Source organism: Canis lupus, chromosome 2 (assembly GCF_003254725.2).
Source record: "Canis lupus dingo isolate Sandy chromosome 2, ASM325472v2, whole genome shotgun sequence".
Classification (NCBI taxonomy): Eukaryota; Metazoa; Chordata; class Mammalia; order Carnivora; family Canidae; genus Canis; species Canis lupus.
Genome location: NC_064244.1, coordinates 57581110 through 57601615, shown reverse-complemented (window position 1 = coordinate 57601615; position 20506 = coordinate 57581110).

The window sequence follows — 20506 nt, the reverse complement described above, 5'->3', positions numbered from 1 at the left end:
TCCTTCCGAGCACCTGTGCAAACTGCAACTTCACGGTTGTGTGTGTTGAAGCCGCTTATCGGCTCGGGGTTACACCGCGTCCCACAGCGGCTCCGTCCCTGCCTGGCGGTGACCCAGGCGCCCGAACCGCGCGGGGCACGCAGTAGGCGCGCAGGGGATGGGATGTCTGCGGATTCACCTTTCCCTCCCCTCCCCTCCCCTCCCCTCCCCTCCCCTCCCCTCCCCTCCCCTCCCCTCCCCTCCCCTCCCCTCCCCGCATTACGTCATCTGAGTGATTCCCGTCTCCTCCCAGCCCGCGCCCCTCGCCTGGGCAGGCGGGTCCCGACCCCGCAGCACCTTCCGCCCCCTCCCGCCGTCACCCGGCCCGGCCCGGCCCAGGACCAGGAGACTGATGGGCCGCGAGGGCGCCTTTCTCCAGGGGATTTCCGGGCGGGGGTAGGGGAAAGGGAACTTCCACTCCCCCAGGATCTCATGCGACCCCCTTCGCAGCGCCTCCCCCCCGCCCCCCCGAAGAAAGGCGGGCAGGAGGCGGGGACAGGAGACCGAGGCTCCGGCGAGGCTGAGCCACTGGCCGGCTGTGTAACTGGGCCTGAAGGGGCTGAAGGTGACCTCTGTGAGCTGCCCCTGGCCTCCAGGGGACAGGCCCAGAGGCCATGAGTGCTGCAGGCACATTTGCCCCCAGTGCCCTCTGACTCACCCCAGGCAGAGCGGCCTCAGCCATTGCCAGTCTGCAGTCTTTCGGTGCTTCCAGATACGCAAGAGAACATTCCCTACCAACCCCGGCTTGGGTCCCTTTCGGACCCTAGGACTTGGGACGCCAAGGGGTGGTGTGGCTTCTGGGGTATGCAGAGGTCCTGATGATTTAAGGGGTGATAAACCTCCCTGTCTCCTTTCCTTCCCACAAACTCCCCCTCCTCATTGGCTGTCAGAATTGATTTCTTCGGGTTCTGCAAAGACCTCTTTTGTAATTTTTCCGGAAATACACTGGACACTGGAAAGGGCACCAACAAATATTTAGGGAGCACTTGTTAGGTGCCAGACCCTCTTCTAGACTGTGGTTACAAAACAGAATTTATGCCCTCAAGATACATTCAAGCATGGGGTGAAGGGAGAGAGAGAAGAAATGGGTGAATGGCAAAGAAGGTCAGGTGCTGGTAAGTACAGGAGAGAGGATGTGTCAGGAAACCTATGAGATAACCAGATATTCTCTTGAGATAACCAGGTATCCGGTCTGGGGGCACCAGGTCTGGCCATATGCTTCCATAGGGGCCCAAACCTTTAATTTTTTTAAGATTTTATTTATTCATTCCTTAGCGAACACAGAGAGAGGCAGAGACACAGGCAGAGGGAGAAGCAGGCTCCATGCAGGAAACCCGATGTGGGACTCGATCCCAGGACTCCAGGATCAGGCCCTGGGCCAAAGGCAGGTGCTAAACTGCTGAGCCACCTGGGCTGCTCCCCACCCCCCCCAACCTTTAGTTTCCTTTACCTACAAATGAACCTCATCCCTAGAGATGCAAGTGGATTTTGTTGGGGTGGAATGCAATTAATTATTGCCCCCTGGATACTGATCATTTTCCATCTGTTTATAAATTTATTTCATCATTCCTGATTGCCAATATACATGTGTCTTTAAAGATTTACTTATTTACTAGAGGAGGGAGGGGGAAGAGGGAGAGGGAGAGAATCCCAAGCAGATACCCCTCCTTTGTGGAGCAATAGGTGGGGCTGATCCCAGCACCCTGAGATCATGACCTAAACTGAAATCAAGAGTTGGAGACTCAACCACTGAGCTACCTAGGCACCGTAGATGTATCTTTGAATTCTCCTTAGAACCAATTGTAACAGCTTACTGGTCTCCTCATAAATTACTTTTTTTTAGGATTTTATTCTGAGAGACACACAGAGAGAGAGGCAGAGACATAGGCAGAGCAAGAAGCAGGCTCCAATGCAGGGAGCCTGATGTGGGACTCGATCCCATGACTCAAGGATCATGCCCTGGGTCGAAGGTAGGCGCTAAACCGCTGAGCCACCCAGGCATCCCTCTCCTCATAAATTAATGAATTCCATGAAATCTTTGACTTGTGGTCATTTTTTATTTCTATGAGAATCATGATATTACCTTTAAAAAAATCATTCAGGCAGCCCCAGTGGCGCAGTGGTTTAGCCACCTGCAGCCCAGGGTGTGATCCTGGAGACCCAGGATCAAGTCCCACGTTGGGCTCCCTGCATGGAGCCTGCTTCTCCCTCTGCCTGTGTCTCTGCCTCTCTCTCTGTCTCTCATGAATAAATACATAAAATCTTTAAAAATAAAAGAATGACTAGGGGGTTTCATGGGAAAGGTGGTAAGGGAGGGCCTCTCTGAGGAGGTGATGCCACATTCAAAAGAGAGAAACAAGCAAAATCAAAGCTGGTGGCATTCTCGGTAGAAGGCATAGCCAGTACAAAGGTCCTGAGGCAGGGAGGAGTGCGGTCTTTTGGAGCAGCAATAAGCCAGTAGGGTAGGGGTAAGGATGAAGGAGGCTGAAGTCCATATAACAGAAGGCTGGGATGCTAGGGAGGGGAATTTGGATTTTCTTCTCTGTGTAAGGGTTTCACTGGAGTGCTTTAAGCGAGGGAATAATCGTAACTGGATCCAGTTAGCCAGTGAACCCTTTGGCTGCTGTGTGAAGGGTGGATGTGAGGCCAAGAGAAAAATCAGAGCCCAAGGAGAAGGCCATGAGGGATGAGGTGGTTAGACCAGGGAAGTGAAGATTGCAAAAGGTGGCTGAATTCAAGAATCAGGATGTGTTTGGGTGGTAAAAAGAACTAGCCGTGCTGGCTGGCTGGTGTGCATGTTGGAGTGCAGATGTGTGGAGAGACGGACACGGGAATGGGATGGAAGGTCACTAAGGCCACAGAGGAGTCAGGTTACCAGGTGCTCACAACTTCTCTTTAAGGTAAGTGCTGCAGACACGCGCTGCTAGCTCCCCACTCCTGCCCCACTGTAGAAGGCTAAGGCTCAGACAGTCTGAGTGACTTGCTCAGGTCCTCTGGAACCTCCAGAAGCCTCTGGAACCTCCCCTCATGCCTTATACCACCAACTTTTCTGAGTGTGCATCATTTTAGGGACGAGAAAACAGGCAGGCCAGAGCTGGAGCCCAAGCCAGCCCCGCTCTGCCTGTTGCCCTCTAGCCTGGCTGGGAAAAGTGTTGCTTGATGAGGGTCGGTGTTGGGCTCCACACAAGCCCTATCTCTTGGGTTTGGGTGGGTGGTCAGCTATTCTCCCTTGACACTTTTCAGGTTCCAGACTCCTGGCCTGGAGGAAAAGCTTTTTAGGATCCCATTCCAGCCTCAGGCCCCCAAGACCAAAAATGGGAAAGGAGAAGTCCGGCTTATCTCATTTCCTCCGATCAGCAGCCTAGATATCACCAGTGGACTGTAGAGGGACAGGCCTCACCCAGTCCCCACTCTGGGCATTTGTCCACCTTTGAAGAAGAAAGTCCCCTGAGCTCAGCTTGGGAAGTCCACCAGCACTTGGGGATGCCCCAGCCTGGCTCTTCCTGTGCTCAGCCCAGAGTAATGCAGATGGAATCAGGGGCCTAGGGCATCCGTAAGCTAGTGCTCAGCCAGCCAAGGGGCCCCGAAAGGGGGATCCTGGCATCCCCCTGACCTTGGCCCACATTGCCACCTCTGCCTGGGAAAACAGAGGCAGCAAATAGAGTTTTATGAATGCCTTTTTTGCATCCATTTACTTGATTTGATGTTCATGACAGTACCACAGCATAGGTTATCATTGCTCCTATTTTACAGATCAGGAAAATGAGGCTTGGAGAGGCCAAGTAACTTAGCCAGAGTCACACAGCTGATAAGTAAAGCCTGATTTTTCTGGCTCGGTATCCCTTCCTGAGTACTAGAACTGTGGTAGGTGCTTTCTTTACATTGTCTTCTTAAAAAAGAAAAGGGGGAAAAAAAAGCCACGAAGGCTGCCAAAGGGCCAGCTGGGCTTTGTGATGTTATTTTTACTCCTGTTTTTACTCTTGGAAGATACTTAAAAGAAAGGGTAGGCTTTTCCCAGCAAGTGAGTCCAAGCAGCATGACCAAGTATTTGTGTTCAGGCTCTGGTTTCCTTGGCAAAGGTGGGGAACAGATCACCAGGCGCCAGTGGTAAAGCCCTGCCAAGGCCTTGGTTTGGGGATCCCGGCCTACCAAGTGGGGAGACCAGGGGTGGAGTGGATGAAGCAGGCATGGGTCTCTGATGGAATGGGATGGGAGCAGCTGGGTGCACCCAGGTTCCCCCTTGGCATAGAGAGAGGTAGATGGCCTAGTTTCCCGATTTTGAATGGATCATGTGGATTCTGGTGACCAGAATGGGCCAAAGGCTAGGAGCTCACTTCCAAGTTCTCTGGACCACTTACCATGGCCAGAAAGTCTTTGGTTGCCCTCGAAAGAGAACCCCAGGAATGGGGCAGACCCTGTAGCTCACCTCTCTGATAAGCGAGGGGCACAGAGCCAATTTTAACCTGAGGCAGCGTGGCCGAGTGCGTAAGCCTGGGCATTCTGGAAACACGCGAGTCCGAATCCTGCTTCCGCCATTTGCTAGCTCTGTGACCATAGGGAGTCACTTAGCTTCTCTGTTCCTCGGTTTCTCAGTTCCCCATCTGTAAAATGGACTTAGGAATAGTCTCTGCCTCAAAGGGTTGTTGTAAAGATGAGTTAATACCTGCAGCAGGTAGGTTGCCTGCAGAGAATTATGTGTTTGCCTTGAAAAATAAAGCCCTGTGCCCTTTCTGGCCCCTGGTGAATATCGTGGGGGCGGGTTTTCAGCTGCTACACTGACTTTGCAGAGAGGTCGGGTGGTTCCATCCTCGCGACCACAGTGGACCCGACCACCGGACCACCCGACCACCGGACCACCCGATCGGGCTAGCGCTGCTCACCTGCCAAGCCCGCCTCCCACCTCCGGCCCCTGCCCCCATCTTTCTGTTTCTCCAGTGCACAAAGCGTGTGCCCTCTTGGGGCCTTGGCACCTGGTATCCCCTCCCGGAGCCACCCCTCCCCGCCACCTCGTGCAGGACTGGTTCCTTTCATCACTCCGCTCTCGTGTCAGCTCGGGGTCTCTGCCGCAGCCCCCTGGCGAAAGTGGCCTTATGTCCCAGTCACTCTCTGCCTGGCCTCCTTTTTTACAGATGTGAAGCCCTTGGGCTCACTTGCTGGCTTATTTGCTGATCATGCTTCTCTCTTACTGGGCTGTGTGCTCTGTAAAGGCAGGAGCCTTGACTGCCTTGTTCACCAGTTATTCCCAGCAGGTAGCTCAGCGCCTGTCCCATAGCGGGAGCTCGATGAAGAAGTATTGCACGAGTGGACAGACAGACGGATGGATGGACGGACAGACGAGTAAATTCCCCCGCTCTTCAAGCCAGTTTCCGCCCCTTCTAGGGTAGAGCCCAGGAAGCCTCCCCAGGTGAGGCCGCCCGTGACCCTCGCATTCCCCTCTTCATCTCTGACCCGCCTGCCCGGCCCTCTGCACGGGTACATCAGCTCCTGTCCCCATCTGGTACTCAGGGACCTGCAGGTCCCCTCACAGGTCCCATCTGCTCAGCCTCTTTCAGCTAAAAGGGTGTTGTATTCTGTGTAGGGCGCCTCCAGCCCAGGGCTTGGGCAGGCTGAGGGCTTACGGCAGGGGAGGGGAGATGCGCCGGCTGAGGTTTAGACCACTGGCCGGTCTCCCGGCACACCCCCATGCCCACATCCGTGTGACGGAGTAAGCTACTGCCGTGCTCCTTGCTTAGCAGGGGTGCCCTGTGTGCCCACCAGCACCGTGGCCCTTCCTCACTCCTGATTCCCCACAGTTCACCAACCCCCGGCGGGCTTCAGCACGAAGACTGTTATCTGTCTTTGTTGGCAGGTGCCACACTAGTCGTTAAATATTTTGACCATTTCCGCAGGACGAGATTATGGCTTTCCTGCTCTACCTGATACTCCAGTACTCTCTGGGAGCCCCTTTGGATTCAGTGCACCCCTGCTCTGGCTGCCTGTCCATCCCACTGCTCATCCTTCCTCCTCTCCACTCAGTAGTCTTCTGGGCACCAACCTGATCTAGCTGTGCCTGAAGCCATCCATGCCTGGTCTTTTCAGTTTCAGGAGCCAACGCTCCTTTTCACAAGACAATTTCTTTTTAAAGATTTTATTTATTCATTCATTCATTCATTCATTCATTCATGAGAGACCGAGAGAGAGAGGGAGGGAGAGAGAGAGAGAGGCAGAAACACAGGCAGAGGGAGAAGCAGGAAGGAAGCCCGAAGTGGGATTTGATCTAGGAACTCCGGGATGAGGCCCCGAGCTGAAGGCAGCCGCTCAACCACTGAGCCACCCAGGCGTCCCTGCTTAAGACAATTTTTTGAAAAAGATTTTATTTATTTATTCATGAGAGACAGAGAGGCAGAGACACAGGCAGAGAGAGAAGCAGGCTCCATGCAGGGAGCCTGATGTGGGACTCGATCCTGGGACCTCGGGGTCAGGCCCTGAGCCAAAGGCAGACCCTCAGCCACTGAGCCTCCCGGGCATCCAGAGACAATTTAATGTAAAACATCTGCCACATGCAACCCGAAGATGAATACAGCCTGGATCTCTTCCAGCCAACATGGAAACATTTGAAATGTGGCTGCAGTGGATTGAGATGAGTGGTAAATGTAACATACAAATTGGATTTCAAACAAAGTAGGACAATAAATGGAAACTATTTTATTATTAATTTATGATACTGATGATGTGTCAAAGAGATACTTTTTGGGGTATGGTACGTTAAATTAAAAAATATTATTAAAAGTGATTTCAGTTGTTTCTATTTACTTTTTCAGTGTTGCTCCTAGGAACACTTAATTATGTATGTGGCTTGTGTTGTAGTTTTGTCAGACAGTGCTGGGTTCCTGGCTCACCAGCAAAACATCAGGAAGCAAGAGATCAGAGCCTACCCAGGAAACTATGCGGCACCCCAGGAAAGACTCCAGAGATGTCAAAGAGAAGGTAGACAAAGAAGGACAGGTCTGGGGCACCCAGGTGGCTCGATGGTTGAGCGTCTGCCTCTGGCTCAGGTCGTGATCCTGGGGTCTTGGGATCGAGTCCCACATCAGGCTCCCCTCCATGGAGCCTGCTTCTCCCACTGCCTATGTCTCTGCCTCTCTCTGTGTGTCTCTTACGAATAAATAGATAAAATGTTTAAAAAAAAAAAAAAAAAGAAGCAGCAGCACAGGTCTGATCTGCAGGGATTGGGAGGAAGGGCATCCCAGGTCGGGGGCAGAGCTTGAGCAAAGGCCTGAGAGTGAGACTCAGACAAGATGGGCCTGAGAACCACCAGGCTCGATGGGCCTGACATCGAGAAGACTTGGAGGGTAAGGATGGGCCACTGGTTCCTCCAGGGAAGCTGGGGATCTTGGGAAGAGTGTGGTGTACAAAGGGACAGATACCCCACTTGCCCTTCAGCCACCATATGTTTTCTGTGTGCATCACGAGGACCCAGGCCTGGAGCAGCCATTTCCAAAGCTGTGCAGAGTCGGTCTGGCTCCTGAAATGCCGGAACCCCAAATTGCAGGCTATGTCTGATGCCCAAGCCCATCAAAATGGGGCTTCCAAGGAGAGAAAGAGGAGCCCCGATTCTGAGGAGGGGCAGGAACCAGCAGCTACGGGCATTTCCCACCAGTATGGAGCCAATCAGAACTTTGATTTTCCTCCAGAAATTCTTTCATCTTCACATAGCTGCGGTTTTCCTCTGAACTTTTGGTATGCCCGACAATTTCTGTTTTATCTAGGAAATAGAAACACTGTTTCTTCTGTTTCCTGCGGTGACTTTTTATGGCTGCTGGCATCCAGATTCTAGCAAAAATACTCATATCCTAGGGACCTCAACACAGGATATGCCAGCAGGGGCCTGGACAGGTGACAGGTAGACTCTTGGAGTCCCAGGAGTCATCACTGAGTAGTACAGAATCAAAGTGCCCCATTCCCCAGCCAAAGTCCCCAAATTCACTGCTTTTGCAATGCAAAAGAAAAAAAGGCATGAAAATGACTTTACACTCAAAAAAAAAAAAAAAAAAAGCATTACTGACACCTCTTGTGTTCTCCAAAGCTTTTAGCAGATATATAGAGCAAGTGTCTTGGTTTATCAGGCTCCCCATAAAAATAAGGCAGAGTCCAATGCAATATTTTTCTAGGTCACGTAGCCTGAAAAAGATTCAGCATTGTTGCCTTCACCTGGCCCTCAGCTCTCCACTGGGCACCCCCTCCCTGGGGAAGCTGAGCCCAGCCAGGTCATCCCCCCTGTCTGCCCCAGAAGGACACCAGAACAGCAGCATGGTGTGTGGTTCCAGACGTGTACACGTGTGCATGAGCCTCAGGCCACATGTGCCCCCGTCAGACCCACACTCCTTGTGGGTAGGGCCTGCCTGGGCTTTTCATCCTCCACTGGCCCCCAGCACCTGGCACCCTGTAGGCCCTCTGGAAATATGTATTAAATAATTAAGCAAATGAATGGATAAATCCTACATTCAAAGTCTTTCCGGCCAGATATTTACTGCACCCCCATTAAAGACCTCAGTCTCTGTGTTCTAATCCCCAAGATTGCTTTTTATTTAATTAATTAGTGTATTTTAAAAAGATTTTGTTTATTTATTCATGATAGAGAGAGAGGCAGAGTGGGGGCTGGAGAGTGTGTTTCCATGAAGTCTCTCCCATGCCCCTGGTATGTTAAGGAGGTATGCTTATAGGGAGCCTCAAGTTAGGCTGGATGTGCAGGTTTCTATCCTCTGAGAACTATTGGGGAAAACTGAGGCAAGGGATTCAGGAACAGTTTGTGAAGCCAGCTGCTGGAGAAGACGAAGGTCACTGGGCTTGGGCTTCTACCTCCAGGCTCAGATTTATGTCTTTCAGCCAATGTCCCATTTAAGAGACCTCAGGAGGCAGGAGCTGTGAACCATGTGGTTCTTCACCAAAACTCCACGAGGTACCCGGCGGTGGGGTGAAGATAGGAGCTATAGAATCTTGGCCAGAAGGGGAGGAGCATGAAGAGATGGGTGCTCAGCTCTGGCTGTGGACAGGTGGCATCTGTTGGTACAAGAGCTGGTTTAGAAAACGACAACTGGAATTGGACTGGACAGAAGAATGCAGACCCTCTGCAGACAGCTTGGCCAGGGGAGGGATGTGGCCCCTCTAGGGTGGGCTCTGAGGACGGGGATGCACCAGCATCTGTGTCTAGGTGTGCGTACATGTGTGTGTCTCTGGGAGTGACAGCGTGTGTATGAGTGTGTTTATTAAGGATGTGTGAATGTGCATGACGGTTTAGAGGTGGATGTGTGTCTGTGGGGGTGAGGACACCCTGCTGGACCAGCACAGGGATAGGGGGGCATTTTCGTGTGGCTGTCTGTGTGTGGTATGCAGGTGTGAGGATTTGCCTGTACGTGTGGGACAAGGGATGGGACAAAGCAGCACTAGAAACTTGGGATGGAGCCATTCAGGGCTTATGAGCAGGAGAGTCAGGTACAAATCCCAACTTGGCCACATTTCAGCTGTGTGGCCTCCATAGTTTCATCTGTCTTTAAGGATTTTATTTATTTATTCGAAGATAGAGGCAGAGATACAGGCAGAGGGAGAAGCAGGCTCCCTGCAGGGAGCTCGATGTGGGACTCGATCCCAGAACCCGGGATCACGACCTGAACCGAAGGCAGACACTCAATCACTGAGTCACCCACGCATCCCTAGTTTATTCTTTTCAAACTTCGGTTTCCTCATCTGTAGGATGGGATCATTACCTTTACTGCCTCCCGGGGCTGACCCACAGACAACTCTGGGAGGATGCCAAGAAGCTGGCAACCTCAGTTTTCTGTGGGGAGAGGGGATGAGAAAGGAGTTATCATTCTCTGTTCTCTTGGAATTTCTAGCCATGAGCATGTATTACTTTTATCATGAAAAAGATGTTGGCGGGACGCTTGAGTGTCTCTGCAGTTGAGTGTCTGCCTTCAGCTGAGGGTGTGATCCCGGGGTCCTGGGATTGAGTCCTGCATCGAGTTCCTTGCAGGGAGCCTGCTTCTCCCTCTGCCTATGTCTCTGCCTCTCTCTGTTTCTCTCATGAAAAAATAAATAAAATCTTAAAAAAAAAAAAAAAAAAAGAAAGAAAGAAAAAGATGTTGGAAAAAGGCATTTGTGCTCCAGAAACCCTCACTGCCTTTTTCAGTCCGCCCGGGGAGATACTTGTGGTTCTGAGGTTAGATAAGCTAGTTGGCCAGGGAGTGAGGTTTTTTGCCAGAGGACAGGACTTGAGTTTGGCCAGGCTCTGAGTGACTTTCCTTTCCTTAGGAGCCAGCTAGGGTTGTCACTGTCTAACTTATGGAAGACAGGGATGCTGCTTCCAGGAGGCCTCCCTGGCTTCCATTCCTGGCCAAGGAGACTTGAGACCAGCCCCAGTCACCCGCTGGAACAGGTCCTACAGAGACCTAAGGGGTTGAATGAAATGGAAACTGTTCACAGACCCTTTTTCTTTCTTTATTTATTTAGGCCCCTGACACCCCAACCCCTGCCCCCTGCCAATGAATCACAAAAAGCTATTATCAGAGAGAGAGCTTTCAGTTTCCCTTTTGACCTTTCTTAATAAGGATTGAACTTCCAACCATATTTTTGTCCTGGTCTCCTTTTCCTGTGTCAGGAAGTCTCTGGCCAGAGATCCTGCCCTATGGGGGTTTTCTTCTTTGAATCTGAGTGTGTTAAAGGAAATTAAAACTACAGTCACTTTTATATCATTTTAAAAATACCAAAATGCTGAATTTCAATATTTTACAAGTTTTTATTGTATATATTTATAAAAAATTTAATTAGGCACCACACTTACAAAAGGTAAGAATTTGAAAAACCCCAACATCCTTTCCTACTTAAAATGAAAAAAGCAAAAACAACTCAACAAACTTAGAAGGGAACTTCCTCAAATTGGTAAAGGGCATCTAAGAAAAACCCACAGCTAACACCATACTTAATGACGAAAGACTGGATGCATTTCCCCTTCTGATCAAGAACAAGACAAAGATTTCTGCTCTGCTCCTCTTTATTCAACATTTTATCGGTGGTTATAACCAGGAAATTAAGCAACAAAAACAAATAAAAGGCATCCATATTGGAAAAGAAGAAGTAAACGATCCCCACTGAAGCCCCACTAGAAACAAAAGTGCTTTAAAATTGCAGAGTGGAAGACCACTATAGAATAGTCAATATATTTCTATATACCACTCATGAACAATCCAATAATAAAATGAGGAAATGGGATGCCTGAGTGGCTCAGCGTGTGAGCGTCTGCCTTTGGCTCAGGGGGTGATCCCAGTCCAGGGACTGAGTCCCGCATCGAGCTCCTTGCCAGGGGCCTGCTTCCCCCTCTGCCTGTTTCTCTGCCTCTGTGTGTGTGTGTGTGTCTCTCATGAATAAATAAAATCTTAAAAAAATAAATAAAATGAGGAAAACAACTCTATTCAGAACAATATCAAAAAGAGTAAGATACTTTGGAATGAAGTTAACAAATGCAGCTTCAGGAGATTTGCACAGTGACAGAAGTCTTTGCCAAGAGAAATTAAAGATATCTCAATAAATGGAAAGACATTCCAGGTCTCTGGATTGGAAGGTTCATTTTCTCTCTCTCTTTTTTTTTTCTTCCTTCTTTTTTCTTGTAGGGAGAGAGAGAATCTTAAGCAGCAGTTACCACCCCCAGCATGTAGTCAGACATGGGACTCTCACAATCCTGAGATCATGACCTGAGCCAAAAGCAAGAGTTGGAAGCTTACCTGCCTGAGCCACCCAAGTGCTCTTGGAAAACTCATTTTCAATAGGCAAGTTCTCTTCTATTTGACTTATAGATCTAACTCAATCCCTAACGAAATCATTTTTTTTTTTTTTTGTAGAATTTAATAGCTATTTCTAAAATGTATACTAAAAGGCAAAGGGCCTAGACTGGTGAAAACAATTTTGAAAAAAAAAAAAGAACATAATTTCCCAATTTCAAAACTTACTATAAATCAACAGTAATAAAGAAGAGTGTAGGACTGAGTAAGGACAGACGTGTAGATCAACGGAATAGAAGTGAGAGCCCGGAAATAAACATTTATATTTATAGTTGATTGATTTTCAACAAAGGAGCCAAGGTAATTCCACAGAAAAAGAATAGTCTTTTCAACAAATGATGTTGGGACAACTGGATATACAAAATGATATTGGACCCCCTTGTGTCACACCAGCCACAAAATTTAACCCCAAATGGATCAGAGGCCAAAATGTAGTGGTAAAACTGTAGAGCTAGGAGAAAATCTTTGTGACCTTGGGCTGGGTAAAGATTTCTTAGATATGACAGCAAAAGAACAATCCATAAAATTAAAAAAATAATAAATTGGATTTCATCAAAATGTAAAACTTTGAGTCACCATTAAGAAAATCTAATCTCGGGGCAACCCTGGTGGCTCAGCGGTTTAGCGCTGCCTTCAGCCTGGGTGTGATCCCGGAGACCCGGGATCAAGTCCCACGTTGGGCTCCCTGCATGGAGCCTGCTTCTCCCTCTGCCTGTGTCTCTGCCTCTCTCTCTCTCTCTGTGCCTCTTATGAATAAATAAATAAAATCTTAAAAAGAAAAAGAAAAAAAAGAAAATCTAATCTCTAGAAGTCAATATTCACACATTATGCATATGCTTAAAGATGTATAGAACACTTTGTAGAACACTTACAACTCAGAAAGAAGACAAATAATCCAGTTTAAAAATAGGCAAAATAGGAGTGTCTGGGTGGTGGAGTGTGCAGCTCTTGATCTCAGAGTTGTGGGTTTGAGCCCCATGCTGGATGTAGAGATTACTTAAAAATAAAATCTTTAAAAAAAATAGGCAAAATAACTGAACAGATATTCCCCTAAGAAGCTATATGAACATCCAGTAAGCATATGATAAGCTGCCCAACATCTTTAGTTGTTAGTGAAATGTAAACCACGATGAGATACCAAGTCATACCACAAGAATTACTACAATAATAAAAGATCATAACAAGTGTTTACAAGGATGAAACTAGAATCCTTATAAATTGGTGGAGGAAATGCAAAATGGTACATTCTGTTTGGAAAAGTTTGGCAAGTTTCTTAAGAAGTTAAACATAAATTTTCTATATAACTCTAGGAACATTTACCAAAGAGAAATAAAAATATGGGTCCATACAAAGACTAAAATATGAACGTTCAAAGCAACATTATTCATGATAGCCAGAAAGTGGAAACAACCCAAACATCCATGAATGGATGCATAAACAAAGTAGGTATATACAAGGGAGTACTATAATTCAGCCACAAAAAGGCATGAAGTATTGATGCATGCTAAAACACGGATGAACCTCAGAAACACTATGCTAAGTAGCCAGACACAAAGGGCCACATATTGAGAGATTCCATGTCTATGAGTTCTACAAAAAATCTAGGGCAGCCCGGGTGGCTCAGCGGTTCAGTGCCGCCTTCCACCCAGGGTGTGATCCTGGGGACCCATGATCGGTCCCGTGTCAGGCTCCCTGCATGGAGCCTGCTTCTCCCTCTGCCTGTGTCTCTACATCTTTCTCTGTGTGTGTGTCTGTCGTGAATGAGTAAATAAAGTCTTAAAAAAAAAAAAAAGAGGGCTCCTTGTTACGTAGCCCCCACTCCAAAAACCCCTTCATCCTGCTTATTTAAAAAAAAAGAAAAAAAAGAGATAAATCTGTAGAGACAGTAATTAGCTTAGTAGTTGTCTAGCGTTGGGGAAAGAGAAAGGGAAGTGACTGCAAACAAGCCTGAGGGCTCTTTCAAGGGGGAACGGAATGTTCTAAAATGTAATTGTGGTCATCGTTGTACAACTCTGTACATTTACTAAAAATCATTGCATTGTACACTTAAAAGTAGAATTAAAAGACCTGGACCAAAACAAAACAACAATGACAACAAAAGAATATACAACCTAGAGACGCCTGGTTGGCTCAGCCTTTGGCTGAGGGCGTGATCTTGAGGTCCTGGAATTGAGTCCCCCATCGGGCTCCCTGCATGAAGCCTGCTTCTCCCTCTGCCTGTGTCTCTGCCTCTCTCCGTGTCTTTCATGAATAAATAAATAAAATCTTAAAAAAATATATACAACTAATTTTCCATTCTATTGCTGATGGATATTTGGGTAGTTTCTAGTTTGGAACAATTATAAATTCTGCTAATGTGGTCATTCTTGTATATGTCACTTGGTAGACATATGTACACATTTCTTTTAGATGTATATCTAACAGTAGAATACTGGAACACAGGGTATGTAAATACTGCCAAGGAATTTTCTAATTTTTCTCCCACTTACCTCTCCATCAGCAGCGTATGAAGTTTCTCATTGTTCTACATCTTTGCGGACACTAGGATTGTCTGTCATTTTCTTGTTAGTCATTTTGTTGGGTGTGTAGTGGGTACCTCTTTCTGGTTTTAATCTGCATTTCCTCGATGACTAATAAAATCAAACACCATTCCATATTTGCTTTGATTTGTTTTTTGACCATTTGGAAATCCTCCTTGGGAAATTCTGGTTCAAGCATTTCTGCCCTTTTTCCCTCTTAAGTAGTCTGTCATCTTTTTTTTTTTTTAAGTTTTATTTATTTATTCATGAGTGACACACACAGAGAGAGAGAGAGAGAGAGAGAGAGAGGCAGAGACATAGGCAGAGGAAGAAGGAGGCTCCATGCAGGGAGCCCAACATGGGACTCGATTTTGGGTCTCCAGGATCATGCCCTGGGCTGAAGGCAGACGCCCAACCGCTGAGCCACCCAGGCGTCCCAATCTGTCATCTTATTCATTTTTATAGGAATTCTTTATACATTATTCATTTTCATAGGAGTTCTTTATTCTAAATAAGAGCTTTTTTATTTTTTATTTTTTAAAAAGATTTTTATTTATTTATTCATGAGAGACACACACACAAGGAGAGAGGCAGAGACACAGGCAGAGGGAGAAGCAGGCTCCATGCAGGGAGCCCGACGTGGGACTCGATCCCAGGTCTCCAGGATCACACCTTGGGCTAAAGGCAGCGCTAAATCAATGAGCTACCTGGGCTGCCCGATAAGAGCTTTTTTTCTGCCACTTAGTGACTTTTCACTTTTTTAAAATAGTGTTTCCTGGTGAACACAAAGTTTAGTTTTAGTGTAGTCTAACTTATCAGGCTTTTCTCCCTTTATGGTTAGTACTTTTTAATATCCTCAGTGAAGAGGTCATCTCCTACTTCAAGACCATGGAGATATTTCCTATTTTCTTCTAAAATATTTATGGTTCTACTGCTCACATTTAGATTAGCAATCAATCTGAAATTGATTTTACATATGGTTTGAGGTAGGGGATCATTATTTTTTTTTCTGTTTGGATAATTGATTCTCTAAGTACAACAGTTTTTTATTTACTAATATATGTTTTTAAAGATTTTATTTACTTATTCATGAGAGACAGAGAGAGAAAGAGAGAGAGAGAGAGAGAGAGAGGCAGGGGGCTAGAGACATAGGCAGAGAGAGAAGCAGGCTCCACACAAGGAGTCCGATTCAGGACTCAATCCTGGATCTCAGGATGATGCCCTGAGCTGAAGGCAGACGCTCAACTACTGAGCCACCCTCCTCTACGTACAACAGTTTTATAGTAAGTCTTGAATCCGATGGGTAAGTCTTCCAGCTTTGTTTTTCTTCCTTATTGCTTTGGTCATTTTAGGTCTTCTGCCTCTCCATGTAAATTTTAGAGTCTGTATGTAATAAAAACCATCTTGTGATTTTTGACTGGAGTTACATTAAATCTATAGACCAATTTGAAGAAGTCAGAAGTAGACTTCTTTACAATATTAAATCTTCCAGTCCATGATCATGGTATATTCCTCCATTCACTTAGTTTTTCTTTAATTTTATTTTAACAAACATTCAGCAGGGGGGTGGGGGTGGGGCGGGAGGGGCACCTAGGTGGCTTAGTTGGTTGAGCATGTGAATCTTTGATTTCAGATCAGGTCATGATCTCAGAGTAGTGAGATTGAGCCCCACATCAGGCTCCATGCTCAGCAGGGAGTCTGCTTGAGATTCTCTCTCTCCCTCTGCCTACCCCCAAATAAATAAATAAATCTTTTTAAAAAGATTTTATTTATTTATTTGGTTGAGAGAGAGAGAACAAAGCAGGGGAGCAGCAGGCAGAGGGGGAGGGAGAAGCAGACTCCCCACTGAGCAGGGAGCCCAATGCAGGGCTCGACCCCAGGACTCTGGGATCATGACCTGAGTTGAAGGCAGGTGCTTAACTAACTGAGCCACTCAAATGCCCCAATAAACAAATCGTTTTTGTTTTTTATTTTTATTTAGTTTCTATTTATTCATGAGAGACAGAGAGAGAGAGAGAGGCAGAGACACAGGCAGAGGGAGAAGCAGGCTCCATGCAGGGAGCCCACTGAGTAACTCAATCTTGGGACTCCAGAATCACGCCCCAGGCCAAAGGCAGGCACTAAACCCTAAGCCACCCAGAGTTTCTCCCCTGCTTAGAAACTTTCTGGAAAGATACACTTGAAACTGGTAGCCTAGTACTAAGGCCTCAACTGATAGGACTAGCGTTTAAATCTAGAGCCAATGATAGACACCTCAGATCTGCCAGTGGCCAATGTAATGGGCTGGTTGGAGAACTCAATCCTACAGTCATACTCTGGAGAGAGGAGAACGTACTCATCAGACTTTGAGACCTACAGAGCAGAATCACAGCCATGTTCTCACACCAGGAAGAAGGGCCCAGGTGGGATGCAGAAATAGGGGCTTTCACTATTGTTTAGAAGGGAAGATAGCCCAGAGAAAAGACTCTCCCTTCTATGTTTTCGGGGCATTTCATGTTCTTGCTGTCCTAGTACTTCCTCTTGGGACTTTTCATCAGCATCTCAAAAACTCTCAAATCTGCAAATCACCATAAAAATGATTATTGAAGAAACTGGCAAGAATAATTACTTCTGGGAAGGGGACGGGGGCAGGGGACAGGGAGAGAGAGAAGTTTGTTACCCAGTGATTCCATACACATGTGTTACAGATGGACTGTGTTATGCCAAAATTCATTATGTTGAAATCTAATCCCTGGTGTGATGTTGGAGGTGGGGCCTCTGGGAAGTAATTAAGTCCTAAGGGTACAGTCTTCTTGAATGGAATTAAAGCCCTTATAAGAAGAAACCACAGAGCTGACACGCTCCCTCTTTCCACTATGTGAAGATACAACGAGAAGCTGGTAGTCTACAGCCCAAGAGAGGGCCCTCACTAGAAGCTGACCCTGCTGGCACCACGATCTCAGACTTCTGGCCTCCAAAGCTGTGAGAAATGACTTTCTGTTGTGGATAAACCACCCAGTTCATGGTGTTTTGTTATGGCAGCCCTAGCTGACTAAGAGAACAGGTAAAACATAAATTTAGTCTTTACTTTACAATAAATAGATCAATTAGATATTAAATCGTCAGTCAGTTGAAAAGACAATTGTTGGGAAAGCACCCCTCTTGAAGGATGTATTGGGGTTTCAGCCTCTCCCCCCAAGCCCCACTATGCTCCTGGCATGAAGAGAGTGGCACAGAAGTCAAGGCCTCTTGAGGGAAAGCAGTGAGTAGGAACCATGCTCAGTGAGGGATGTGAGGTGGTGGGAGCCATGGATGACCTACGGAGACTGCAGCAGCCAGAGAAAAAGATCCAGATCCAGGGAGAAGCTAAGTCATCAAGATGGCAGAGCACCTGGCACAGGAAGTAGGAAGTCTGGTTCCCGAGGTCAGGGGTCCCCTCAATGTGATCCTTAGAGACAGTCTCATCCATCTCCTTAAGTACTATTTCCTTTATGTCCTTATGACATATCCCCATCCCTGAAGTCACAAGTACACATCTGTTCCTCAAAGCCACAGGCTCAGACGGGGCTCTTCCACTGACCCTTGAGTTGGCTGGGGAAGGCAGCCGCCTCCTCTGGATCCATACTCCCAGGCTAGTCAAGGTGGGCTGGGGACTGGAGACCTCTTGCCTTCCCTAGACCAGGGGAGGGGACTGAGCTGCTCCAGGGAGCCCCGATGCCTCTCTGCCCTTGCCCACTATTCCCCACCCCAGTTGTTTGTGGGCAATCCATGTCCCTGCCTGGGAGGTCTAGGCAAATTCTTTCTTTCTTTCTTCCGTTTTTTTTTGGGGGGGGGGGGCAAATTCTTTCTGTGTTACAGATGGTCATAAATCTGTGACCGCCCTCTCCAGCTGACCTATCCTGCAAGAATCTTCCATAACCCTTAGGCGAGAGGGTGGTAGGGTGGGGGCGTCTCTCTGCTCCATCCATTCCTATCTTCCCACCTTCCTTAAAGAATCTCCTCTGTCCTGTCCTAACCCCCGAGGTGGGATCTCAATCCTGCAGCTGGGATTTTCCAAAAGCGCTATTAGCCCTATTCCCAGAATCTCCCTGTCTCCACGGCACCCTTCAGGGTTCTTGAACATGGGGAAAGAGTCAGGAAGGTTTCATGGAGCCCCAGAAGAGCAAGAGAGAGATAAGCTCAGAGGAAAGAGGACCGGGCTTCACTAACATTCTCCCTCTGAATAGTAGCAGGTGAGAACTCTGCCTGGCTCTCTGGTATGTGGATTGACTTACTTAATCTTCACAAAATTCCTTTGAGGTTGGTACTCCTTTTTCCCCTGTTTTGTAGAGAAGGAAACAGGCACCAAGGGGTCAGGTTGCTTGTTAGGGCCCACAGCTATAAGTGATAGAGCCAGGATTCAAACCTATGTAGTTTGATTCCAAAATGCGGGCTCTTGACTCATCCATTCTGCATCTCGAAGTCCTCAGAACCTCTGAGCTTTCCGTCATGCTGTTCTCTTCTACTGGAACACCCTTCCTCTCTTCTCTACCTCCCAAGATGCACCCTTCCAGACCTATCCAAGTGCTTCTCCTCATATGCTCCTCTACCCCCACCAGGCAGAGTTCCGTGGCATCCTCCTGTAGGCCACCAGGCTGCCAGTTCTCTCCGCCATGGTGTGGAGACGCCATGCTGTCTTTGCCCAGTCATGACGTCACTCCACAGTGAGCCATGAACACTTTGAGGCAGGCCCTGGGCCTCGTCCATCATGGTGTTGGCAGCCTCAAGCACACAGCAGACCTATCCAAGAGCTGTTCAGTGTTCCAGATGAGGTTTGCTTCTGCCTCTGACATTCTGTGGGACTTTGGATAAATCATCCTCTTCTTTCACTTCAGAACCACCTCTGTGGTTCTCAGGAGCGAAATTCTTCTCTAATTGTTCCTCAGCTGCTAAAAGTCCCATCTTTCTATGCCAGGGAAATCACCTGGGGACTCTCCCTCCACAGATGATTTTCTGGGATAGAGAGATGGGAGCTGCTGGTGGGGCCAGCCTGACGTGCTGGGATTTCAAGCTGGACTTGGAATGTCCTAGAGGAATGTCTGAGTCACCTTCCTGTTTGAGGAAAGAGTTTGGCTGCTCTTCCTGGGGTGATTAAGGGCCAGGAAAGGTCATGAGCCCTCTGTCCGAACTCTACTCTTCTTACCCAGGCCTGAGGAAAAGAGTTATCTAGTATTAGCACCCCATTGATAATAATAATTGTTATGAAGTAGGGGGTCCTTGGTGGCTCAGTTGGTTGAGGATTTGACTTTTGGTTTTGGCCCAGGTCATGATTTCAGGTCCTGATATTGTTTCACAGTAGTGCTCTCAGCTCAGTGGGGAGTCTGAGATTTCCTCCTCTTCCCCTCCCCCTGCTCATGTACTCTCCAAAGTAAATAAATCTTTCAAAAATAACAATAATTGTTATAAAGTATTATGTACTACCCTCACCCCGACTCATCCACAGTGCTGCATTTCCAAGCCAGGGAAGCAGGGAAGGAGGATCATTAGAACAACAGGTTGGGGTTGTGCCAGAGCTCTGGCTCCAGGGCTGCCATTCCTTCACATCTTTGAGCCTCAGTCTCCCCATATGTAAAGTGGGACAAGAGTGCCTTTCCTCCTGGGTCACTGTGAAGAATATGCATGTAAAGCACACAGGTGCCTGGCCTGTAGCTTTTGCTCCATACCTGGCTCCAACCATTACATAGATGAGAACTGTGAGTGACTTGGAGGCAAACAGTAGGTATTCTTTTTTGTTTTTTGTAGATTTTATTTATTTATTTTATTATTGTTGTTATTATTTTTTAAATATTTTATTTATTTATTCATGAGAGAGATAGAGAGAGGCAGAGACACAGGCAGAGGGAGAGGCAGGCTCCCTGTGGGGAGTCCGATGTGGGACTTCATCCCAGGACCCTGGGATCATGACCTGAGCGGAAGGCAGATGCTCAAACGGTGAGCCACCAGGTGCCCGTGTTTATTTATTTAGAGCGAGAATGAGAGTGTGAGCAAGGAGGAGGGGTAGAGGAGAGGGAGAGAGAGCATCTCAAGCAGACTCCGTGCTGACCATGAAGCCCCATGCAGGGCTGGATCTCATGATCCTGAGATCATGACCCAAGTCAAAATCAACAGTCAGGTGCCCAA